Source organism: Schistocerca nitens, chromosome 10 (assembly GCF_023898315.1).
Source record: "Schistocerca nitens isolate TAMUIC-IGC-003100 chromosome 10, iqSchNite1.1, whole genome shotgun sequence".
Lineage (NCBI taxonomy): Eukaryota > Metazoa > Arthropoda > Insecta > Orthoptera > Acrididae > Schistocerca > Schistocerca nitens.
In genome coordinates this window covers 47249948-47276862 of record NC_064623.1, presented here as the reverse complement: position 1 = coordinate 47276862, position 26915 = coordinate 47249948, and the positions used below count along the sequence as shown (strand labels likewise).

Below are 26915 nucleotides of genomic sequence, written 5' to 3'. Positions count from 1 at the left end.
CAATGAGAAAATTTAAAGGCAACTTCTGCTGTACGTTCGTTACACAAGTCTTGACGAATTAAATTTGCGATAGATGTGCCTGTCACTCAGATGAATAATCACTTACAAGGGGAGGCCGCCAATTGTGAAATTCAGATTCGATTCATATTGCGCTTAATAAAAGCTCATGGCCAGAGGTGTAATGTGGCAAAGCACCAAGATGCACTTCTCAGCCGTTGTCGAGAAAATCGACAGTTAAAAGAAACCGTAGCGGTGAAATACTCTACGATTATTAGTTTTCTACAGCGTCGTGGCGCAGCGGTAAGCGCTCGGGTTCGTAATCTGAAGGTCGCCGGATCGAAGCTCGCGCCATGCAACTTTTTTTATTATTTGTTTTTTTTGTAATTCAAATGTATATACACACACACATAATTCCCGGCAATCAGTTGCAACAATTATGCATATAATAATTTGTTGAAAGTCGTTTGTCGTGGAAAAATAAAACTTGAAATAAAACACAATATCACAAATAATATTGAAGTGGATACAATTTATTGATAAGTTCGGTATACACTCGCACATAATTAACAATTAGTGACCAGAAGTAGCTGGAGTACCGCATGAACCAGAGTGATAGTTATCATAGAAACATGGAAAGCAGAAAACAGCACGACATCGAGCACATCTGATAAACGATGCGTTTTTACAAGAACAATTGTTTTTTAAATTATCTGTTGGGAAACACACCTGATTGACATTCTGAAAAATTGTTCTATCGTTCGTCAGGTTTGATGCATCCCACGCGTATCGTATCATACCGGCAAAAATCGGAGAAGACAATTGGTGGTGGACGATGGATTGGATTTACTTCAAGTATATATATATATATATGAATTACAAAAAAACAAATAATAATAAAAGTTGCACGGTGCGAGATTCGATCCGGCGCCCTTCGGATTACAAACCCGAGCCCTTACCGCTGCGCCACGACGCTATAGCAAATTAATAAGCGTAGAGAGTATTTCACCGCAACGGTTTCTTTTAACTGTCGATTTTCTCGACAACGGCTGAGAAGTGCATCTTGGTGCTTTGCCACATTACACATCTGGCCATGAGCTTTTATGATGCACAGTATGAATCGAATCTGAATTTCACAATTGGCGGCCTCCCCTTGTTAGCTGAGGAAATCGGCGTGCGCTCGTCCTGCTGTACAATTTCGGCGACGAACATCAAACGTGCTTCACTCGGCGAACACAACGTGATAATTATCGACACCACTGCGCTTATTAGTCATTTCACGTCTCGGTTCAAACGTTGTACTCTTAACGTTAGTCTAAGGCGAGAAGCACTTCATACATCGCAGTCGACAAAGTGCGTTGTAAAACACTCTCTTTCCTGTTTGTTACTGCACGAATTGTTATAGTCCGATTAAAATTCTTGATTGTTGATGTCTGTTGCTTGCCGCTACAGTGTTGCCGCATCGGCTACTTGCTACAGCTGGGTTATAGGTGACAAACAAACTCGGCGGAACACTTCACAAATGCTGTTCGTGTGTGACGCGGAGCAATGTTGGAAGCGACCGCCGCAAGGTATGTGGTAAATGCGAGATGCCCTGCCAATAGCTGATTTTAAGTCATCAGTGACTGAACTGTGGCAAGCGACGCGTTTTGTAATCCTGAATTTAAACTCATGACCTAAGCTAAACATAGCCTCGTGATGTGCAATGTATAAGCGAAAATGGTAGTCAACAATCTGCGGCAGAGCGAGAATTACGATCGCTTTGTTCACGGCGATTGAAGCTAATCTGTACAAGCAAACGCAAGACAAGAGAAAATTCAGTTTCAGCGCTAAAAACACTGTAATTTGTCGCTCGAAAGTATCCTCAGTTACATGACTTGCCATTTCACCAATTGGTTGCAGATCACAGGCAGATTCCGGAAGAAAAGATAGGAAGAGAAAACAAGAGCAAACAAAGAGTGAATACAGAATGAGATTTTCACTCTGCAGCGGAGTGTGCGCTGATATGAAACTTCCTGGCCGATTAAAACTTTGTGCCGGACCGAGACTCGAACTCGGGACCTTTGCCTTCCGCGGGCAAGTGCTCTACCAACTGAGCTACCCAAGCACGACTCACGCCCCGTCCTCACAGCTGTACTTCTGCCAGTATCCGTCTCCTACCTTCCAAGCTTTACAGAAGCTCTCCTGCCCGCGAAAGGCAAAGGTCCCGAGTTCGAGTCTCAGTCCGGCACACAGTTTTAATCTGCTAGGAAGTTTCAAAAAGTGAATACGACGATGAAAATGACGCGGCAAAGAAATACAAAAAAAATTACATTTAAGTCAATTAACTGAAGAAAAATAATAATCAAACAGCCGGCCGCGGTGGTCTAGCGGTTCTGGCGCTGCAGTCCGGAACCGCGGGACTGCTACGCTCCCAGGTTCGAATCCTGCCTCGGGCATGGGTGTGTGTGATGTCCTTAGGTTAGTTAGGTTTACGTAGTTCTAAGTTCTAGGGGACTTATGACCTAAGATGTTGAGTCCCATAGTGCTCAGAGCCATTTGAATAATCAAACTCTTTTGATTAGATTTAGGAATATAAATAATTTCGTTATATTTTATGAGATTCGAAACTAAGGTCTTCTACGCGTAAGGTTTTCACTCAAGCCATTGTGCTACGCCACATAGCTGTGGGTCAGGTGTTAAATTAATGTTTCTTCTGATCCAGTTGCAAGGATGAACTGCAGCCTTCAAAAATTCCGCTTTACTTAATGTCTTGCGAAACTGATATCTATGACTATGGTTACTGTTTATGTGACACTGAATCGCGACTTGTGCTGAAGTATCCTGTAGTGTTTGGTTAGCGCTGTGCCGTCATTTGTGTGTGTGTGTGTGTGTGTGTGTGTGTGTGTGTGTGTGTGTGTGTGTGTGTGTGTGTGTGTTTTTGGTGTTCTCATGAGTGATGAAATACGACATTAAAGAGCCGGATCCCGGATTCGGGATCCAGACACAACATATCTCACTGAGCAATCAGCTAATGAAATATTTGTAAGTATCAATGGGTGGTTCACAGCAAATGGATTGTCCCTGAATTTTGACAAGACCCAGTACATACAGCTTAGTACCTCACAAAGAATACCTGACCCTATAAGTCTAATGTTTTCAAACAATGAAATTAAAGCTGTAGACAGTGTCAATTTTTTAGGGCTACAAATTGACCACAACCTAAATGGGAAAACTCACACTGTAGACTTAATGAAGCGCCTTAGTTCAGCTACATTTGCAGTATGCATGATAACAGAAATAGGTGATTTAAAAATGAAGAAGTTAGTTTATTCGGCCTACTTCCATTCACTAATGAGTTATGGAATCATCTTTTGGGGAAACTCCTCTCACAAAGTCGCGCGCTTCCGGACTAAAGTTCCTAGAACCGCTCGGCCACCGCGGCCGGCCCCTGTTCATGAGTTGGGTTGATTTGATGTAGCAATTTTAATGGCCAGGTGTGTAGCTGAGCTTCAAGAGAAGTTTGTTTTTGGAGTTTATATGTATCCCAGTAGAGGAGTTTTTCACTCTGCAAAATAACCATAAGACACGATGATAAACGTGTTCCATTCTGGAACATCTTGACGTCCGTGATACAGGCATATAATAATTTTGTGCACCTGTCTGCAACCTCCACTTGCAAACGTGGATTGATCGATATACTTCAGATATTTACGCGATACTGTAATAAATATTTAGACGGATGTAGACAATACATTTTTTTCAAACGAGATTTTCTGACAGTGAGAAAGAAAGTGCTGTGATGTGGTTTATTGTGAAAATGTGTTTAGTTTTCTCATTCTCAGTCAGTTTTAAATACGATAGCAAGATATTTGAAGCATTACACATTTTTTTTCCATGTATATTATTCCTCATGGTATATATGCGCTGAAGAGCCGAAGAAACTAGTACACCTGCCTAATATCGTGTAGCAGGGTGTATACGACCCGGGACATCCTGGAGATCCGGGAAAACCCCGGAATTTTTTTTCATCCGGGAGAAAACCGGGAAAATCCCGGGAATTTTTTAGAATTCGAGGAATTTTTCGTTGTTTTAGTTTTCAATCAAATTTTTGTAATTTTGACTGGTACGAATCGATACCCTAACAAAGCAAATTACTGTATCCCGCTACTGCAGAATAATACTGCTACAATAAAAAATGAACGAGAAAACAAAACGAAAATAAACCATAAATTGCAAAGGAAATATGCCATATACAGCAGCTAAACACAGTGCTCATGCAAGGGTTAGACAACAGCAAAATGTGTTAAAGGCTTTAGGAAGACTGTGCAATGCTTCATAAAAACAAATTGCTGTCTACATTGATTCGTTTGAGCAGTAGTGAACGGGCTCATGCGCATGCGCAGTTGGGTGGCGTATGAGTAGTACCTCCTCCCGTTTGTGGCTACAGAAATGTGGCTGTTGGCTGTGTAAGCAGTCGCAGCAAGCAGCTAGATGCTACCGGGAAAAATTTTACTACCGCGACCAAGCTGCTAGATTCACGCACGCGCAGCGGGCCCGGTTCTACGAGGTTCAAAATGGTTCAAATGGCTCTGAGCACTATAGGACTTAACATTTGAGGTCATCAGTCCCCTAGAACTTAGAGCTACTTAAACCTAACAAACCTAAGGACATCACACACATCCATGCCCGAGGCAGGATTCGAACCTGCGACCGTAGCAGTCCCGCGGTTCCGGACTGCAGCGCCTAGAACCGCGTGGCCACTGCGGTCGGCGATCTATGAGGGATGAGGGGGGGGGGGGGGGCAAATTCATGTTATTGAGGAGGAAAAACCTTGTTTCACAAAGCGCCTAACGCCCAGCGCACGTTGGTCTATCGATTACTCATATGATTTTGATGCGCATCCCTGTTGGTTTTTGAACACACTCTGTAAGTTGTTTTCTGAATGAATCAGAAGCTGCGCGGGGTAGCCGTGCGGTCTGAGGCGACTTGCCAATCGGAGGTTCGAATTCTCCCTCGGGTATGGGTGTATGTGTTGTTCTTAGCGTAAGTTAGTTTAAGTTAGATTAAGTAGTGTGTAAGCCTAGGGACCGATGACATGAGCAGTTTGGTCCCATGGGAAAAAAAGCACAAGTTGGTTTTGGAATGCGTGCATAGTGTACGTGATGTCTGTCAGGGGGAATCCTCGCCGCATCTAGAAGTAAACTTTCCTACAGGCAAAAGGGGACCGGGCTATACAAGCTGAGCGGAGTAAAGCGAACGAGTCAACGCCAATCGCTGTCTGATTATGCTGTTGTTTGGATTTGCGAATGATCAGCGTTGCTACAATTACTAGGGAAAACCATAGATTCAGACTACCAGAGCGGAAATAATAGACTAACAGGAATAACAGGTCTCGGTGTATCCCGGAAAATGAAATTTTGTCAGAAAATTTTTGGCCAGATCGCTAACTAGTAAGGGCAAGTCGTACAGTCCCCATCTAGCAGACGCTTAAGTTCTATTCTGGAAGTAGCGCGGAAAATGGTTTGTAGGAACATAACAAAGCCTAACCGGAGAATAATCAGGGATAACTAAACCGGTGATTCTGGCAGGGTTAGTGAAGTTAACCGGCGAATAAGTTTTGACAAAGGCAGGAATAGTACCAGAATGAGTCATGACAAGAATGTTTGTTAGAGAGAGGAAGGAGAAGAAACGGGGACACCACACGAATTAGGGAAGAATATGATTCCAAATTTATATAAAAATCTCGTACTACTACTTTTCGATCTCATGCTCGAGAAACTTGAGCGTATGCTTGAAATGTGATACTATTTTCTAACATAAAGCATTTTGCATGTATTAGGCCTAATAGGCATTTTATGTTGGCCTTCGTGAATTATATTCTGTCGTAAAAATGACCATTTGTGCCAAAATAGTCTCATTTATTTGGTGTGTGTTACAGTTTCTGTAGTGTTAGAAAGGCCTATTTTGTTTTGTCTAGCAGACAGTGAAAAAATAGACGTAATCACATCGAGAAACCACACCAGTCTTGAATACTATTCGTATTAACAGCTTACGCAGTATTAGACAGCGATATTTCGAGTTTTCATGTAGCAAAACGTTTAACAAACTTTGAGGTAATTGATTCTGTCGCAGAAAGGAAAGCACACCATGTACAGCTGTAGCAAAATTAGAGAGAAAACAATGCTAGAAGCTAAGGATTGAATAAATGTGTACTGCATTGCTTGTCTCTTGTCTTTACTCATTTTATGCCTTACATTTCCTCGAACATACATGTTTTATGTATCAGACTCTTGAGAAAGATGTTGCCTACAAAATGAACATATTTTTGAAAATTCGAATTTTTCAAATTTTTGACGCCATGTCTCAAACGCTCGATGGAGGGGAGGGGGGGGGGGCGCCACTATCTTAGTATTACCCCGGTTCGGAAATATCGTAGATCCGAGGCTGATGCGCAGAGCAGTCTGAGTTATAGTGGGGAAGTGTGTAGTCTCCACGTGACCCGTGTTTGCATTTAACGATTTTGCTGTTTCCTCTTCGTTTACTGCTCTCACGTCAAAATAAAATGCATTTCTGCGGCCGGGAGCTATCAAGTGAATTAAAATACATTCATATAATTACGGAAGGCTAATATACGTTATTAGTTTCAGATTTTATTTCCACTTTTCTGACAGCCATGCATTAATCGCCTTGTAGAACAATCAAGTTTTTTTATCGGTTTACTAAATAAATTTGGTTTTTATTAATCTTTTACGCTGAGACAGTGAATGTGTTTGAAACAAAGTGTTTAGTTCCCCACTATTGGCTAATTTCAACTGCTCGCTGCATTTCAAGTATACGTTTTCATCTTCTAGTGCGTGTGGCATTATGCCATAATAAGGAATCAAAAATGAGTTAATACAGTACTGGCACTCCAAGAAAATTTACATCCCGAAACCCAACTGAAAAGCTTAATATCAGGTCGACGACTACTTCATTGGGAATCTGGACATACGAATGTGCTCTTTAAGTGTGTACTTTAAATGTGCCATTTTAGTATGCTTCACGAAATTCCTATGCTCTTGGAGTATCCTCTGATGTCTTTTTTCTTGTATGACATACTGTAAGATCTTCTGATGCTTTACATGTACGAACATTACGGGCTTCCTGAGTCACAGCAGCTGCCGAAGTGCGGTGGCGCCTGTTATCTGGCGCTCTGACGACTGCTGGAACGAGCCTATTTCTAACAGGTCGCGGGAAAATATTGCGAATGGTGGTTTGAAAAGCGTTACTTTCAAAGTAATTTTCCTTTTACGCAAGTTGAACTATGTGCGAGAATGTACGATGCATTTTTTAAATCACAGAGCGTTTGATGACGGGCCATTTAGAAGCATTTAGAGCCCAGAAGATCATTCATGTCGTTATTATGAGCAAATTGATGTAGTGCTGCGGGAAGCTCTCTCTCCTCTGCTGTAGCTAATTTATTTGTGAAAAATTTTGAGGACAAGTCACTGGACTCGGCTAAAAATTTTACTGGCACATTTGTGTGATATATGTTAAAGTGTAACACGCGCAAAATTATCAACATTATGTGTGAAAGCTTAGCTTCTGTTGCAGCTTGCCGGCCGAAGTGGCCGTGCGGTTAAAGGCGCTGCAGTCTGGAACCGCAAGACCGCTACGGTCGCAGGTTCGAATCCTGCCTCGGGCATGGATGTTTGTGATGTCCTTAGGTTAGTTAGGTTTAACTAGTTCTAAGTTCTAGGGGACTAATGACCTCAGCAGTTGAGTCCCATAGTGCTCAGAGCCATCTGTTGCAGCTTATTAATCTTAGAGACCAATGTTGTATGTGAAAGCTTTGCTTTTCTTGTAGCAACACTATGTATATGAATTTAAAACATTAACTTTTCCTGTTTGTGTATCCGCACTACTTAACAGTGGTGTTGCTATTGGCTGACTACGTCACGTGTCCTGTGGTCTGAATATCAGCTGTCATCGGCTGGCGAGATCAAGTGACATGAGCTATGACTGCCTTACTAAAGCGCATCGCAATCTCTATTACAATGGTTCGGAAAGTAACATGCCGTGTTTGGTGGAATTCGAATTTACACTTCCGTAATACGAAAATATGCAGCGTACATGTTGCTGCACATCAAAAATCTTTCCAAAAGGAATTTTCTTCCCGGAGTTTCGTTTTCTAAATGCCGGGAAATTCTACGCCCGTGTATAAAAACATAACCATTCAAAGGATTGATATGTCTTACAGTTCCGAGGGAAAATATACCGTCACTTAACAACACGGAAAAAGTGTGTTTTCATCCGGGAGAAAGTGTATTTTTAACCGGGAAATCCGGGAAAAATCTGGGAACTTTTTTTCCTTGTCCACGTATACACCCTGTGTAGGGACCCCGCGAGCACGCGGAAGTGCCGCAGCACAACGTGGCGTGAACTCGACGAGTGTCTGAAGTAGTGCTGGACGGAGCTGACGCCATGAATCCTGCAGGGCTGTCCGTAAATCCGTAAGAGCACGAGTGCATGGAGATCTCTTCTGAACTGAACAGCACTTTGCAAGACATCCCAGATATGGTCAATAATCTTCATGTCTGGGGAGTCTGGTGGTCCGCGGAAGTGTTTAAATTCAGAAGAGCGTTCCTGGAGCCACTCTGTAGCAATTCTGGAGGCGTGGACTGTCGCATTGTCCTGCTGGAATTACCCAAGTCTGTCGGAATGCACAGTGGACATGAATGGGTGCAGGTAATCAGACGGGATGCTTATGTACGTGTCACCTGTCAGAGTCGTATCTAGACGTATCAGGGGTCCCATATCACTCCAACTGCACACGCCCCACATCATTGCAGAGCCTCCACGAGCTTGAACAGTCCCCTGATGACATGCAGTGTCCATGGATTCGTGAGGTTGTCTGCATACCCTTACATGTCCATCCGCTCGATAAAATTGAAACGAGACTCGTCCGACCAGGAAACATGTTTCCAGTCGTCAACAGACCAATGTCGGTGTTGATGGGCCAAAAAAAAAAAAAAAAAAAGCTCCGTCTGTAGGCCACAAGTGGCCCTTCCGGGACCGTCCGGCCGCCGTGTCATCTTCCGAGGAGGATGCGGATAAGGAGGGGCGTGGGGTCAGCACACCGCACTCCCGACCGTTAGGACGGTATTCTTTGACCGAAGCCGCTACTAATCGGTCGAGTAGCTCCTCAATTGGCATCACGAGGCTGAGTGCACCCCGAAAAATGGCAACAGCACGTGGCGGCGGGATGGTGACCCATCCAAGCGCCGGCCACGCCCGACAGCGCTTAACTTCGGTGATCTCACGGGAACCGGTGTAGCCACTGCGGCAAGGCCGTTGCCGTTGATGGGCCAAAGCGAGGCATAAAGCTTTGTGTCGTGCTGTCATCAGGGGTACGCGAGTGGGCCTTCGGATACGAAAGCCCATATCGAGGATGTTTCGTGGAATGGTTCGCACACTGACACTTGTTGATGACCCATCATTGAAATCCGCAGCAATCTGCGGAAGGGTTGTACTTCTGTCACGTTGAGCGATTCTGTCGTCGTTGGTCCCGTTCTTGCAAGATCTTTCTCTGGCCGCATCGATGACGGAGATTTGATGCCTGATATTCACGGTACAATCGTAAACTGGTAGTACGGGGAAATCCCCACTTCATCGCTACCTCGGAGATGCTGTGTCCCATCGCTCGTGCGCTGACAAACACTTGATCAAACTCATTTAAATTTGATAACCTGCCATTCTAGCGGGAATATCCGATCTAGCAACTGTGCCGGCCACTAGTTGTCTTATGTAGGCGTTGCCGATCGCAGCAGCGTATTCTGCCTATTTCCATATCCCTGTATTTGAATACGCATGCCTATACCAGTTTCTTTGGCACTTTGCATATATATATCAGCTGCGAAACTCTGCCGCGTTCGTAAATAAATATTTGTGAAACAAAAGGAAAAGTGCACCACTGGTTGGCTTGCTGGCTGTCGGGTTTTCTCAACACTTCGTCGCACTGCGAACAAATCCAAATCCTGTCTAAAGGTGCGTGAAGTGGCAGTATTGTCCTATACGACCGAACAAAGATATTTCTGTCCTCTCGGGCGCTAGTCGTGTGGGGCCGTTGAGTCCTGGACAGCGTTGGTATAGTCCTCCTGAACGTATCGACTACATATTCGCATGCCATTCGGGGGGGGGGGGGGTGACCTCAGCAACGCGAGCAGCGGTATCGTTGAACGATGAACTGCAATTTTGGTAGGCCAAGATTCTGCCGGTCTGGTATTCCTACAAGTCTTGGTAGACGTTTGTCTTCGTACATGCTGGCATAACTATGAAATGCGATTGTTGAATGAGAAAGCGACTGCCGTAATCTTTCCTTGTACAATATGTTTCACGGTTTCTATTGCGGGCTGCTAGTGATCGTAGAAGAGACTCACAAGGGGGACACGCCAGTCGCAACTGGTCATCTATCAAGAAGGATGAAAATGAAGAGCTATCCTCTTTGGCTTGGGCGCCAGTTAGCAATATCTTCCGAGAAAAAGACGGTCCAAGTTTCGAAACGACTTCATCACGTTACTCGTGCGACGTAAAACCGTATGGGTTGACAGTGCAGTGGGTAAGAGAACTGTTTCTAAATTTTGCACTCCGTTTTCAGGTGCAGTCTTAAGGCGTTTTTTTTTTATTTTGTCGTTGCGGAAATATCTCATATCAGTATTTTTTTTAATGACATCGTGAAATACAGTGGAATTAGCGACAAAAAGAATAAAGATTTCAAATCTTATTAGGTCTACAACTTCCTCCATTTCGCAGTAGATGGCAGTAGCGGCAAGTGGCGGTACAGTTGGTCAGTCATAAGCGACGTACAATAAACTTTGGCATTTGTAAACATAACGCCACCAAAATACTAGTCGATTGAGTATGCAGCTTAGGAACCCAATTTTCGCCATTGGCCGGAAATTTCTACTTTCTGCTTAAACATGAAGAAATCTGCGGCTGACGCTGTAGTGAGGCAACTATTAGTGAAAGAACGTGCGGAGAATGGTTTCAACGCTTCAGGGACGGTGGTTTTGATGTCAAAGCCCAGCATAGCAGTGGAAGAAAGGTGGTTTTCGAAGCTACTGAAACTGACGACAACAATCATAGGAGAGCATTATCGAAAACACTTGATGCTTTTGAGCAGAGCACTGAAAGGCAGCAGTGTAGGTGGTGGTGGTTAGTGTTTAACGTCCCGTCGACAACGAGGCCATTAGAGACGGAGCGCAAGCTCGGGTTAGGGAAGGATTGGGAAGGAAATCGGCCGTGCCCTTTCAAAGGAACCATCCCGGCATTTGCCTGAAACGATTTAGGGAAATCACGGAAAACCTAAATCAGGATGGCCTCCCGAATGCGAGTCCAGTGTGCTAACCACTGCGCCACCCCGCTCGGTGCAGCAGGGTACCCGATATGTCTACATATTAATAAAACCGACAAACTGCAGGGAACTAGAGGAAAAAAGGTCCTACTAACATGTGTCGGGAAATGCATCGTTGCCATAGTAGGTGGTACTGACGAATGAGAGTTCCTATGACCACGTGCCGTGTGTTCCTTGTTGTTGCAGGCTGTGTGAGTGACGCAGCGTGCTGTAAGCAGCAGAATGGTCCGATGTTCATATAGGGAACAAGACGAGATTTTTGGCGGTATTTGTGTACGGTCAACCACCTAAGGCAGAAGCCAGAGGCGATAACAAGACACTATACAACATCACAAGAAAACTGTCAAATAAGAAATTTGGGGGTGATACGCCAATCAAGGACAAGCAAGGAAAACTTCTCGCCAATCGAGAAGACCAAGTGCAGAGATGGAGAGAACATTTCGAGGACGTTCTGAACCGCGAAACTACAGATGACAGTGTAACTCAGCTGAATGTGGATGGGGAAGGACTCCTACAAGATATGCCAATTAACGTAGAAGCGCCATCCAGAGAAGAAATCGCCAAAGTTGTTCAAGAAATAAGAAACGGAAAAGCTTCAGGCCTGAACAACATCAACCCAGAGTTACTTAAAGCAGATCCCTCTATAACAGCAGAAATTTTACATCCACTCCTGACAGCCATATGGATGAATGAACAAGTGCCAAATGACTGGAACAGAGGCTTGCTTATCAAGCTCCCCAAGAAAGGAGACCTATCCATTTGTGATCATTGGAGAGGCATTACCCTGCTGTCAATCCTAAGTAAGATCCTTTCACGAATAATCCTAAATAGGATAAAAGCACATGTAGACAAGAACATAAGAAGGGAACAAGCTGGATTCAGGGACGGTCGCTCATGCATTGACCAGATAAACACCTTGAGTATAATAGCAGAACAATCATATGAATACCAGTCACCACTTTACATGCTGTTTGTAGACTTTGAAAAGGCATTTGACAGTATAACTAGAAAAAAAATTTGGAGTTAACTGCGAACTTTTGGAATCCCCAAGAAAATAATAGCTCTCGTCAAGTGCATGTATGAAAACTACACATGCCAGATTCAGCATCAAGGTCTGCTTTGAGATCCAATAGCAGTGAAAACAGGGGTTAAGCAAGGCTGCATACTCTCACCAATACTTTTTAACATAGTACTTAATCTTGTAATGGCGCAAGCAATAGATAAAGTGAGAGGAATGAAATGGAGCAATGGGACATATCTAGAAGACCTAGATTTTGCAGATGACCTTTGCCTTCTATCCCACAGCCTCAACGACATGAAATAGAAGCTAGAAGACCTGAAATCTGCAGCGAAGGAAGTTGGCTCGAAAATGAAAGCTCAAAAAACTAAAGACATGCGGACAAATGATAACAGCACTGCAGAGCTTAAGCTTGGGGGGCCAGGTAATTGAAAAGGTGGATCAGTTTTGCTACCTTGGAAGCATGATTACACCAGATGGCGGTGCCACAGAGGACATCAACAGCTGCATCAACAAAGCAAGATTAGCTTTTACAACTCTACGCTCTATCTGGAGATCGAAGGAAATATCACTGAGGACCAAATTGCGGATATTTGAAAGTAATGTAAAATCTATGCTCCTTTATGGATGTGAAACATGGAAAGTGACAAAACAGTTAATCCACAAGCTGCAGACATTCAACAACAGATGCCTGAGGAACGTCCTGTGGATACGGTGGCCAAATGTCGTCTCTTTGGGAAAGATCAAGCCAGAAGCCAATTGGGCTGCAAATCAGAAGTGGAGATGGTTAGGACACACTCTTAGAAGTCCAAATGAACATATTGCGAGAGAAGCACTTGACTGGATCCCGCAAGGACGACGGAGATGAGGCAGGCCCAAAATGAAATGGAGGCAGTCAGTTGAAGCAGAAGGCCATCAGCAAGGAATAGGATGGGGTGAAATGAAGGTACTAGCAGAAGACAGAACAAGATAGCGATCCTTTGTTGCAGCCCTATGCTCCACATAAGGAGTTAGAGGAATTAATAATAATAATAATAATAATAATATAAATAACAAGATGGAAACGGTCGAGAGGCAGCTTTGCTGTACCAAAACAAGTACCCTCACAGACACCAACCACATCACACTGCATTTCGAGCCCTTCCAGGTTCTACAATATCCTTGTACACCCGGGCCCCAAATCTGGTGTACGCACAGTTTGCAGCCTCCCTGCACGTTCGTCTGCCTGAAAGGACCTATGATCACGCAAACACCCACCTAGGGCCTATCTGAATGTTTAATTTCTGATGAAGTGCTGAAACCAGGTCAAACGACTTAATTTTTGCGACCGAGGACTGTAATTGCTTTAGCGCACAAAGGGCTTGAAATGTTAAGTGATGATGTGGTGGATGTCTGTGAGGGTACATGTTTTGGTGTAGCCGTGCTGCCTCTCGACCATTTCCGTCTGCTTGGCCGTATGCAAACACCATCTCCGCTTTTTCCTAACATGAATACCAGACCGTCCTGCTGCTTACAGCACGCTGCACAAATCACCGGCCTGCAACACCAAGGAACTCATGGCATGCGCTCAGAAGAACTGTCATTCGTGAGCGCCATCTACTGAGGCAACGATGAATTTCTGGTCACATGTCCGTAGGATCCTTTTCGAGTCAGGACTCTGTCCATGCAACTTTTGTGTTCTAAATGTTTGCGTAGCGTGTATCTGAGGCGGAACGTGGGAATTATCCCAGTATTCACCTAGTGGGATGTGGGAAACCACCTAAAAACCATGTCCAGGCTTGCCGGCACTCCGACCACTCGCCGATGATCCGCCGGGCGGATTCGATGCGGGAAGGGCAAACGCCCCATCTCGGAAGCGGGGCGTTAACGTGCACGGTCACCCGGGCGACTATACTTTTAACGACCAGAAGAGTATTTCAGAGAGTTTGATAATGCCTATTGTTTGTAGCTGTTAAAAATATCTGATTGCGATGAGAAAAGTGATTATCTCTAAAGGCCCCTGATATACGTATCAGATTCGCTGTTTTCTAGCCGGCCGCTATAGTCGAGCGGTTCTAGGCGCTTCAGTCCGGAACTGCGCTGCTGCTACGGTCACAGGTTCGAATCCTGCCTCGGGCATGGATGTGTGTGATATACTTAGGTTTAAGTAGTTCTAGGTCCAGGTGACTGATGACCTCAGATGTTAAGTCCCATAGTGCTTAGAGCCATTTGAATCATTTGCTGTTTTCTATCCATTTGTTTGTTTGTGAAACAAGTGCGCAGATATACCAATAAAGTTTGTCAGATTTAACCTCGTTTCTTGACGCTGTCACGTTGTGCGTTCGTGTCGTAAACTGGCTGTCAAGTGTTCTTTTTTTGCCGAACTGTTCTTTATTTCAGCCCTGCTTTCGGTACCGAAGTATGAGTGGTTAGTTAATTTTCGAATTCCAATCATAACACAAATTTAAATATTTTATACGAAGAGAGCCGTATGCTAAACAAAACTTTGGAACAATTAGTAAGTGAAGCACTACGTCTGTTAACTCGATTTCTCGGAAAACGTTTTTAAACAGAAAAGAAACTCCTAACATAAAAAAATATCGAAAGCGTAATGGCAGTTCCACGCAGCTATTATTATGTAAAATGAGTCTTCAGTCGCATGAACAAATTGAGGGTTGTATGATAAAAGTAGTGTGTTACATTCGGTATAATTTGAAGTGTGCAACATGCAACAAATTTTACCAAAAAAAAAAAAAATAAAGGTAACAAAAATGTATTGAAAACCTTAAGTAGCAGTAATAAATACAATTTTTAATGTTTACTAAATGTTTTATTGTGTTCACTCTCAGCTCAGCAAATCCTTCGGCCAGAAAATGTTCATTAATTTTGTCAGTCCAATCTGGCAACTATAGTCGTGAAGTATTTTGCCACTAGGAGAAATGGCTACCAAGCAGAAAAGAAAACAAGTCACTGGTTCAGCGAATGGTTGAAATTGAGAAAGAAATGTATCCATGAAAGTGTGCTAAACTGAATATAGCACTCAGAAGCTGATGTTTACATCAAAGGCTGCGCGGGTTAGCCGCGCGGTATCAGGCTTTTGCCACGGTTGGCGCGCCCCCCTCTTCCCCCCCCCCCCCCTATCCCGTCGGAGGTTCGAGTCGTCCATCGGGCATGGTGGTGTGTGTTGTCCTTAGCGTAAGTTCGTTTAAGTTAGATTACGTAGTGTGTAAGCCTAGGGACCGATGACCTCAACAGTTTGGTCCCACAGGAACTTACCACAAATTTCCAAATTACGTCAACTTTCTCCGAATAGACAGTCAAACTTTTTATAAACTGTTAGAATTACTTCGCACTCACATTGAAAACACACAGCTATGCAAATTTAGTCCTCTATCGAAAATTCATTAAAATGTATCCATCGTTGTGGAATACTGATATTCGTCAACGTCTTCTTGCGCTATATACGGCTAGGAAAGACTCAACATCTCTACCATGTTTGTAATTGCCACTGCTCTTTTGTTTTATTCATGATCGTAGTATTAGTAGTAGTGGAAGCTCACGATATGGTGAGATAAATAACTGTAATAACTCTTTCTCACTGAACATCAACAAAAAAATATGTACGCCATTTTTTCAAATCTGCCATCAGTAAAAATTTCTCTCAAAATTAAATGTTTGACGTGTTTGTCAAACAGTGCCGCAAACTGCCAAGTAATTTGACAAACTGGTAAAGTTTGACAATTTTTTTATCGTTTCCTTGGCCCTTAAAAGGTAAACTAAAAAATAAATACTGTAATTTGTTTTATAAAATGTTTTCTTCATTGTGACCTCATTCAATAGGCGCAGCACTACTTGTATGTCTAAATTGGGCGGAAACGGCTTCGTCATTCATAACAACTGGAAATCCTTTTCTAGAGTGTATTTTTTGCCTGTATTCTCACACGTTGAGACGCAACAGCGGCACAGTTTCGTGTGGCAAGAGTCGCAGGGCGGCGTCTTTTGTAACGTGGCAATTGCCACACATTGTAAACACCGATGCTGCGAGTGTTAACAATCCCATTTAGCACGGAGCTGTTTGCGACGCGCATGTGTAAAGCAATTTTGCTTGCGGGACGGCACAGCTGCGGGGTTCCAGGTCACAAACACTTCCTTTCTGCCAAAGATAGCAGTGAACTTCTGTATGTTTCCACTTCATTTGGTTCACAGGATACGTAACACCTACGTCAGTTGCGTATTTTGTTGTATTTCGCCGCATCGCGCGCTTATTTTACCATGAAATTTTGAGACGTAAGGCGTATGCTCAGTTGCGTATTTTCTTGTACCGGGTGATTCAAAAAGAAATAACAGATTTCAGTTGTTTACTACAAAATATTACAAACAGAAACACATTGCGCGTGTCTCTGGATAGAGGAAGGTCCCAAGTTTAGGAACAGCTGCTCAGTTGGTTGTCTGTAGCAACGTTGCGAGTACACCACAAGAGGGATAATTTTGTGAGTTGGAATGTGCTTGACGTCAGACCATTGTTCAAGTGCATCGTGCATTCCGTCGTCGATTCAGCAAGAATCCACCTCTGCATAAGCAGATTTATGACTGGAATACAAAATTCTTGGAAGCTGGTTGCATATGCAAAAGGAAGAGCCACTGTTCGGCCACACACGTCCGATGAAAATGTCGAGCGTACCCGAGACGCATTCACACGGAGCCCTCGGAAGTTCGCAAGACCCTCAGGCAGGAACTTCAACTTCCTCAAACAACGGTGCGGCGTGTTCTGAAACGACGCCTGTATATGTACAAGTTGCAGTTACTGCAGCAAATTGCGTCCAGGCGACCATAGCAGAAGCTACGAATTTTGCATTTCATTTCTCCAGGATATGGCAGCACACTTTTTCCTAACGACTCATCCTTTCGGATGAATCAGCGTTTCATCTATTAGGTAAAGTAAACGGCCATAATGTAAAAATTTGGGGGTCGCAAAATCCCGGTGTGTCGTGGAACATGTAAGAGGCTCACCGAAACTGACAATAGTGTGTGTTTTGTCCCGTTTCTGTTTACAAAGTTTACGGATCTTTCTTTTTTCACGGAGGAGCTGTGACAGGAATATGATACATGGACATGCTGCAGAATTAGTTGTTTCCTCAGCTTCACGAAGATTCCATTGATTTTGTTCAAGAATGGGAAAACCAGGATGGACTGGAACAGTATTGTGAAAATGATACTTACTACTCACCATATAGCGGAGATGTTGAGTTGCATATAGGCATAACAAGAAGACCGTCAGAAGTTCGCTTGGATAGCTGAGTGGTCGGCGCGGCCGAATGCTGTGCAAAGGGGCCCGGGTTCGATTTCCGGCTGGGTCGGAGATTTTGTCCGCACAGGGACTGGGTGTTGTGATGTCTTCGCCGTCGTCATATCATCTTCATCGACGTGCAAGTTGCCGAAGTGGCGTCACCCCCAAAGACTTGCACAAGGCGACCCGGTCTACCCAACAGGAGGCTTCTAGCTATGCGACAGTTCATTTCAGACTGTCAGAAAATGAGCTTTCGGCTGACAAAAGTCTTCGTCGAAGGTAGAACACACACACACACACACACACACACACACACACACAGGCAGGCACAACAAAAGACTGTCAGAAGCCCGCCTGGATAGCTGAGTGGTCAGCGCGGCCGAATGCTGTGCAAAGGGGCCGGGTTCGATTCCCGTCTGGCCTTTTGGTGAATCCAACAATTTTTACCTTTTTGAATCACCCTGTATTTCGCTGCATCCCGTGTTTGCTTTAGGTATGATATGTTGAGAGGTAAAACGAACCACACATACATGACCGTAGTCTCTGGCTGCTAGGACCCAAAGTCAGAGGATTTCATTGTTGTTGTGAAAAGCGGTGCCCGTCTAGTGGCTAGCGTTGCTGCCTCTGGATCACGGGGTCCCGGGCTCGATTCCCGGCCGGCTTGGGGATTTTTCTCTGCCCGGGGACTGGGTATTTGTGTTGTCCGTATCATTTCATCATCATTCGTGACATTGGCTAGATTGGACTGTGTAAAAAAATTAGACTGTGTAAAAATTGGGACTTTGTACGGGCGCTGATGACCGCACAGTTGAGCGCCCTACAAACCAAACATCATCATCATCATCATCATCATAATGTTGTCCTGCCTGCAAGGTGAAAACCTTGTGCGCCGCTGTCTTAACACCACCACCCCACAACGTTGGATTGGGAGAGATGGACAACAAGGTCTTGTTTGTTGCTTTTGGCCTGTCATCAGACCTCAACAGCTTGAGATTTTTTCCTGTAGGAGTATGTAACGGACAGAGCTTTTGCCCCACGTGTGGCACATACTCTTCAAGAGTTGATAAATCGAATTGTTGGATTCAATAAACAGGGATCTGTGCATTCGTGTGTGGAATGAAATGGACTTCCGTTTCGATGCTTCTCGAGCAACGTTTGGTGCTCATGCTGAGTGCATGATATAGTGTCTGTACGAACATGAAACTTTGAACCTTTGTCTATCCAGCGACATGCGCAGTGTGTTTCCATCTTTCACGGTTTGTCTGTAATAAAGAACTTAAATCTGCTCTGCCTTTTTTAATCACCCTGTAATTCGCTGCAGCCCGCGTTTGTTTTAGGTATGATACGTTGAGAGGTTAAGCGTACCACCGCTACAGCTTTTATTAGACTTGAACTGCATTCTAAACTATCTGCTCAGCGGTTCGCTGAAACGGTAATGTGGGGTGTGTCCACGCTTTGCCTTGATGACGGCTTGAACTCCTTTTGGGAAGCTTTCAAGAAGGTGTCTGTCCGTGGAGAGATGGCAGTTCACTGTTTCCCGAGTGCCACAACTAGAGAATTTCGTGATTAGGGCCGCTGATGTCTGGAGCGAAGTCGAAGTTGTAACTCAGGGATGCAGAGACTGCGACCCCAGAAGCTAGACCTGAGACCTCACGGCGGCCCCCACCTTACCGTCCATTCTTGAAAGTTTTTTGCTTGTTACTCATCTTCCACTCCCTCCTGGAAATGAGAGATTGGGCTCATGTAGAACTTTTGAGCCACGCCAGTCTAGCTGAGCTGCCTTGGGGGGGATCTCAGTTTGGAGTAATAACTCGTCTCATGGCGAGTTATTTTTCAACAGTGCACTCGCTGCAACAAGAGTTGTACGTGGGAATGTAGAGAAAGTCATTGTTTAGTCGTCTGTGGTGTACTTTTTGTTTCTCTCCCTCTCCCTCTCTCTCTCTGCCTTGCCTCCTCCCTCCCCTCCCCTCCGCCTCTCCCTCCCCCTCTTTTCTTCTGCCTTTACGTAGCCCACATTTCTGATCTGCGATACCAGCAAGTTTGTACACCCCAACTCTGACTCACGCTGAAAGTGTTCTGTTGGGTTCAGATCGGGACTCTGGGAATGCCAGTCCATTTCAGTAATGTTATTCTCCACAAACCACTGCCTTCCAGATTCTGCCTCATAGCAGGGTCTGTTGTCATGCAGATACAGTCATCGTCTACGAACGCTTGCTCTACTATAGACAATGCTCTAAAATGTGTACATATCCTTCCGCATTTAGCATTGTATTGTATTGTATGTTAACTGGGGACCTAGAAACGACGGAGAGGCTCCGTCCCAACCGCAGCCGCAGTGGTCTACAACCCCACGACGACTACTGCAGTCCACTTCACCACTCCGCCGCCCCACACCGAACCCAGGGCTGTTGTGCGGTTCGGCCCCCGGTGGACCCCCCAGGGAACGTCTCACACCAGACGAGTGTAACCCCCTATGTTTGCGTGATAGAGTAATGTTGGTGTACGTGTACGTGGAGAACTTGTTTGCGCAGCAATCGCCGACATAATGTAACTGAGGCGGAATAAGGGGAACCAGCCCGCATTCGCCGAGGCAGATGGAAAACCGCCTAAAAACCATCAACAGACTGGCCGGTTCACCGGACCTCGACACAAGTCCGCCGGGCGGATTCGTGCCAGGGACCAGGCGCTCCTTCCCACCCCAGAAAGCCATGCGTTAGACCGCACGGCCAACCGGGCGGGCGCATTTAGCATACTCTTAAGAGTAATAAGAGGACGACACCCAGACCATGAAAAAGACCTCTGTACCGTAGTACCATATCCCCGTAAAAAGAAGATTGGAAATGGGAAACGCTGAATCGTCCCATGTCAGATTTTTCATGGAAACCGTTGTATGTGCGAAGGTGAATAACATGGAAAAGGTCGGAAGTGCCTCAAATGTTTCCCTTTAAACAAGACGTCCGATAAATGTAGGAGAATGGACGTTCCATCGGCGGCGGCACAGTGAACCCTGAATGTGTCATGTGGCTAAGGCAGTGATTGTTGTAACCTGTGTCTGGTGTGAGCGCCTACCAATGTAGTACTTTGAATATTGTGTAATCTCATTATGTGGTGTTATAACTGTGTCGAACATACCAAAAATCATATGATGTCGATAGCTTTAATACAGTTTGTTTCAGAAGGTGTCGTTAAAAGTGTTGAAATCAAGTTTTTAGTGTCTAGTCATAGTTACATGCCTTCCGATCGAGACGTCGCTGTTATAGAAACGAAAAAAAAAAAAAAAAAAAGAATGCTGAATGCATGGTGCCTGAAGAAGTGGAAAATATGGTGGCCACAGCTAGACTGAAAAAAAAAAAAACTTTTCTGGTGATTTATATGACTGACGGTAATTTCTTGGCTCCGGCTTCCTTTGTGAACACACATGTTGACACCATCAAACTAAAGATAACCAAAGCTTCAGTAATACGTGTCACTTCAGACTAGGAAGGCAAGCTTCTAATGGAAACTCGAGTGGATGAAGCAGGCTGAACTGAGTTCTCTGTGCTCAAAAAGGAACAAAACTTCACTGACATGCCATCCTTAGGATATATGCCCCAAATTCGACTATCAAGCAAATTAAGTGAAGAGGAAAAAAAAGGACCTACTGGCTATGATTCCGTTCCTTGATGCGAAATACAGAGTATTTTATGACTCTTTGCGCTAGTGATATCAGTGTAAGAACTTGAGTGGACATTCAACATTTCCGTGGCTAATTAGCATGGCACGTTCAGCATTACCGAAATGTTGAGTTTTATGGAATTCTGTGCTCAATATGAAATGCTACTTTTTAAAATGTGTTTGGCTGAATAGTTGATAGTAATGTCGAATACACTGAAGAAGCAAAGAAATTGGTACACCTGCCTAATATCGTGCAGTATCCCCGCGACCACGCAGAAGTACCGCCACCCGACGTGGCATCAACTCGACTAATGTCTGAAGTAGTGCTATGGGGAATTGACACCATGAATCCTGCAGGGCTGTCCATAAATCCCTAAGAGTACGAGGGGGTGGAGATCTCTTCTGAACAGCACGTTGCCAGACATCCCAGATATGCTCAGTAATTAATCTTCATGTGGGGAAGTCTGGTGGTCAGCCGAAGTGTTTAAATTCAGAAGAGCGTTCCTGGAGCCACTATAGCAATTCTGGACGTGTGGGGTGTCGCATTGTCCTGCTGGAATTGCCCAAGTGCGTCGGAATGCACAATGGACATGAAGGGATGCACGTGATCAGACAGGATGCTTACGTCGTTGTCACGTGTCAGAGTCATATCTAGACGTATCAGGGGTCTCATATCACTCCAACTGCGCACGCCCCACACCATTACAGAGCGTCCACCATCTTGAACAGTCCCCTGCTGACATTCAGGGTCCATGGATTCATGAGGTTGTCTCCATACCGATAGACGTCCATCTGCTCGATACAATTTGAAACTAGATTCGTGCGACCCAGTCATCAACAGTCCAATGTCGGTGTTGACGGGCCGAGGCGAGGCGTAAAGCTTTGTGTCGTGCAGTCATCAAGGGTACAAGAGGGGGCCTTCGGCTCCGAAAGTCCATATCGATGATGTTTCGTCGAGTTGTTCGCACGGTGACACTTGTTGATGCCCCGGCATTAAAATCTTCAACATTTTGCAGAAGGGTTACACTTCTGTCAGGTTTAACGATTCTCTTCAGTCGTCGTTCGTCACGTTCTTTTTACGGCCGCAGCACTGTCGGGGATTTGATGTTTTACCGGATACTTGATATTTACAGTACAGTCGTGAAATGTTTGCGCGGGAAAATCCCCATTTCATCGCTACCTCGGAGATGCTGTGTCCCATCGCTCGCGCGCCGACTATAACACCACGTTCAGAATCACTCATATGTTGATAACCTGCTATTGTAACAGCAGTAACTGATCCTGCAACTGCGCCAGACACTTATCTTCTATTGGCGTTGCCAACCGCAGCGCCGTATTCTACCTGTTTACATATCTCTGTGTTTGAAGACATATACCCATACCAGATTCTTTGGCGCTTCAGTGTATAAGAATTTATATTTCATGAAATATTAATTGCATTAATTAAATATTAATTGTCGTAATATAACTCCCACAAGGTTTTTACCCAGTTTCCTGAATTTTTATTTTTGGCACTTTCAGCGTTTGCCAGTTCCAGTGTTGCATTCTTCACCATTGGCAATACACATGGGCCGCAGGTAGCGTTCTCCAGGCGTTCGCCAAACCCAAACTCTTCCATGAGTCTGCATACTGTGATTCATCACTCGAATTGACTCATTTCCGGTCTTCGACTGCCCAGCGGCGTCGCTCTTTACACCACATCAAGCAACGCTCAGCACTGAGTACAGAAATACGTGGCTATCCATGAAGTACTCGGCCATTGTATCCCATGCTTTTTTAATTCCCTACGCGCAGTTATTCTGTTCGCTGTAATACTGATAGCGCTTTGGATTCCTTCCTCTGATTCATGTGGTTTTTACAACCATCTTTCGTATTAGTCGACGCCGTTGTCCGTCAGTACATGAGCTTTGCCTTGTCTCGAGTTAGCTGTGGTTGTTGCTTCGCCTTTCCACTTGACAGTAACATCACCAACAGTCGACTTGGGCATTGGCTGCGGACTTAATACATAGGCTGAAAAATAGATTCTTCGGCACAGCTACTGACGCACACCACTCCATTCCTGAAATCATGTCTATACTCCTGGCGCCCGTGTCCACGATATCGGCTTCCAGCACTCTGCTCAGTATTTACAGCCGAGCCCTTCGCCCTGTATCAGGCCACGGAGTACATATGGCGACACCGACTTTTCAATTTTGTCCTCTGCTCAGACTCACATAAAGAATTTTTTTTTTGTTATTTGTTGTCCTAGTCTGCCTGTGCATTTGTTTAAGACCCCTTTTTTCCTGAGGAACGGATAGAGCCATGATGTTAAAATTTGTGTCAAATACTAGGGTCTACGGTCCCTCGGCGGTGTAAAAAAAGTTAAACTTGTATGTCAATGCAGTCAAAGGGTACGACCATTGTTATTGTTGTGGACTTCAGTCCTGAGACTGGTTTGATGCAGCTCTCCATGCTCCCTCTATCCTGTGCAAGCTCCTTCATCTCCCAGTACCTACCGCAACCTACATCCTTCTGAATCTGCTTAGTGTATTCATCTCTTGGTCTCCCTCTACGATTTTTACCCTCCACGCTGCCCTCCAGTACTAAATTGGTGATCCCTTGATGCCTCAGAACATGTCCTACCACCGATCCCTTCTTCTAGTCAAGTTGTGCCACAAACGCCTCCTCAATCCTATTCAATGCTTCCTCATTAGTTATGTGATCTACCCATCTAATCTTCATATTCTTCTGTAGCACCACATTTCGAAAGCTTCTATTCTCTTTTTTGTGTCTGAACTATTTATGGTCCATGTTTCATTTCCATACATGGCTACACTACGCACAAATACTTTCAGAAACGACTTCCTGACACATCTATACTCGATGTTAACAAATTTCTCTTCTTCAGAAACGCTTTCCTTACCATTGCCAGTCTACATTTTATATCCTCTCTACTTCGACCATCATCATTTATTTTGCTCCCCAAATAGCAAAACTCCTTTACTAGCATATATGTCACTTATTTTCGTACTCCGAAACTCACTCTTCAAAACGTGTAGATGAATTATCTATAGACATTCCGACCTGGTGCTTTAACGATAAAGTGCGTATCTGGAAACTGAGAGGACGCAATATCGAATTTCGGTCGCAGCACGGATTTTTCAGTCTTCGTTTTAACGAAGCGTATACCTCTCATCATTGTGGGAAGTTTGCAGAAACAACATGTGGCTCGGATTCCACGTTTAACTGCAAGTCACCGAAGTGGCGTCCAATAGAAAGACGTGCACTAGGCGCCTTTCAAGTTCTTATTTCTAATCTCTCTACTATTTAATGAGCGTTTTATTAATGTGACTGCGTATTATTATTAATTGATTTTTATTTATGGTTTGGTTTAGCGATTCCTTTTTACTGTTTGCTCCTTTTATTTGAGCCCTTTTAATTATGTTTGTGGTGGTTATGAAGTCTATATTGCTTACTGTTCCCCGAAGTTAAAGAATCCGGTAATACCATATGCGTTTCGCAGCAGCAGATCTCCTTGCTGGAACTTCTCCACCTGAAATCGCTAAAGATAATTTATCGCTCTACGGAAATCGATCGGTACACCCAAGTGCTATGCTGTGTCGTGTGTACGGAATGTGGCGTCAAACTATAGTTCGTGAAATTATTTAGGTCGTCGGAGAAATATTCTCGACGGATACCAAAACCGTGTAAAACTGCAGGTTCGCACCACCAAACCACACAACACTTCCGAACGACTTGCGTCTTTATAATCACTGAATATTTCTTTTGAAATGATTAAGGGTATGAAGTCTACACACCTAATACTCCTTTTGTGCTTTTATATGTATTTATTTTCTTCAAGACCATAAAACAGCCGGCCGGGGTGGCCGAGCGGTTCTAAGCGCTACAGTCTGGAACCGCGCGACCGCTACGGTCGCAGGTTCGAATCCTGCCTCGGGCATGGATGTGTGTGATGTTCTTAGGCTAGTTAGGGTTAAGTAGTTCTAAGTTCTAGGGGACTGATGTCCTCAGCAGTTAAGTCCCATAGTGCACAGAGCCATTTGAACCATAAAACACAGATTACTACCTTAATGGCGGCTTCCAACAACTATCTCCTCTCAATCCGACATAGAACCTCTCTCTTCCAATGTTCAACATGGAATAATTATCTCTTTGCCGTAGCTTAATACAGTCTGTATATCATTGTAATCGAGTTCGCACGGAGATGCTTAAATTCCACAGGGTATTTATCTCTCGCGCAGGTATTTCACATTTATCGTCGTGTTAATAGTCCGTCGCACTTTATTTATGGGCCTTTGCATCATGAAACGCTACAAGCCTGAACCGCCACGCAATTATCATTGTTACTTACTCTGACGGGAAGAAATCCCATCAAGAAATAATTAATGTAGAGTAATGAAACTTGGAGAATACAGTTGCCTGGACACCATATTTAAGCGATTAACATTGCAATGTCGCAGGTTAGTAGCGCGAGATAAGACATTTGAAGTGTGAGATACTGGTACGTAAGTAACCGGTGTAGCCTCCAGAATGTCAAATGCAAACATGCACACGTGCATTCATTGTTTTGCACAGGTGGAGGATGTCAGTTTCTGGGACGGAGTTCCATGGCTGTCGCACTTGGTTGGTCAATACAGGCACGGTTAATGCTGTTTGTGAGTGACGCTGGAGTTGTTGTCCGATTATGTCCCATATGTGCCCGGTTGGGGACAGATGTGGTGATCGAGCAAGCGAAGGCAACGTTTCGACACTTTGTATAGTACGAGGTGCATTCAAGTTCTAAGGCCTCCGTTTTTTTTTCTCCGGACTGGAAAGAGATAGAAACATGCGCATTGTTTTGAAATGAGGCCGCGTTCATCGTCAATACGTCCCAGAGATGGCAGCACCGTACGGCAGGTGGAATTTTACCGCCAGCGGCGAGAATGAGAACTGTTTCAAATACTTAAAATGGCGACGTTTTCCTTACTTGAACAGCGTGCAATCATTCGTTTTCTGAATTTGCGTGGTGTGAAACCAATTGAAATTCATCGACAGTTGAAGGAGACATGTGGTGATGGAGTTATGGATGTGTCGAAAGTGCGTTTGTGGGTGCGACAGTTTAATGAAGGCAGAACATCGTGTGACAACAAACCGAAACAACCTCGGGCTCGCACAAGCCGGTCTGACGACACGATCGAGAAAGTGGAGCGAATTGTTTTGGGGGATCGCCGAATGACTGTTGAACAGATCGCCTCCAGAGTTGGCATTTCTGTGGGTTCTGTGCACACAATCCTGCATGACGACCTGAAAATGCGAAAAGTGTCATCCAGGTGGGTGCCACGAATGCTGACAGACGACCACACGGCTGCTCGTGTGGCATGTTGCCAAGCAATGTTGACGCGCAACGACATCATGAATGGGGCTTTCGTTTCGTCAGTTGTGACAATGGATGAGACGTGGATGCCATTTTTCAATCCAGAAACAAAGCGCCAGTCAGCTCAATGGAAGCACACAGATTCACCGCCACCAAAAAAATTTCGGGTAACCGCCAGTGCTGAAAAAATGATGGTGTCCATGTTCTGGGACAGCGAGTGCATAATCCTTACCCACTGCGTTCCAAAGGGCAC

General features: G+C 44.5%; 1 protein-coding gene and 1 non-coding gene across 2 annotated transcripts in view; one reads left to right on the top strand and one right to left on the bottom strand.

Annotated features, from left to right (window-relative positions):
* Nucleotides 1-26915, top strand: part of LOC126210054 (RAC serine/threonine-protein kinase) — a 708536-nt gene that overhangs the window by 21435 nt on the left and 660186 nt on the right. The gene's annotated exons all lie outside the window — the stretch shown is intronic.
* Nucleotides 2031-2105, bottom strand: Trnap-cgg (transfer RNA proline (anticodon CGG)). The gene has a single exon. It is a non-coding gene; the product is annotated as a tRNA-Pro (tRNA).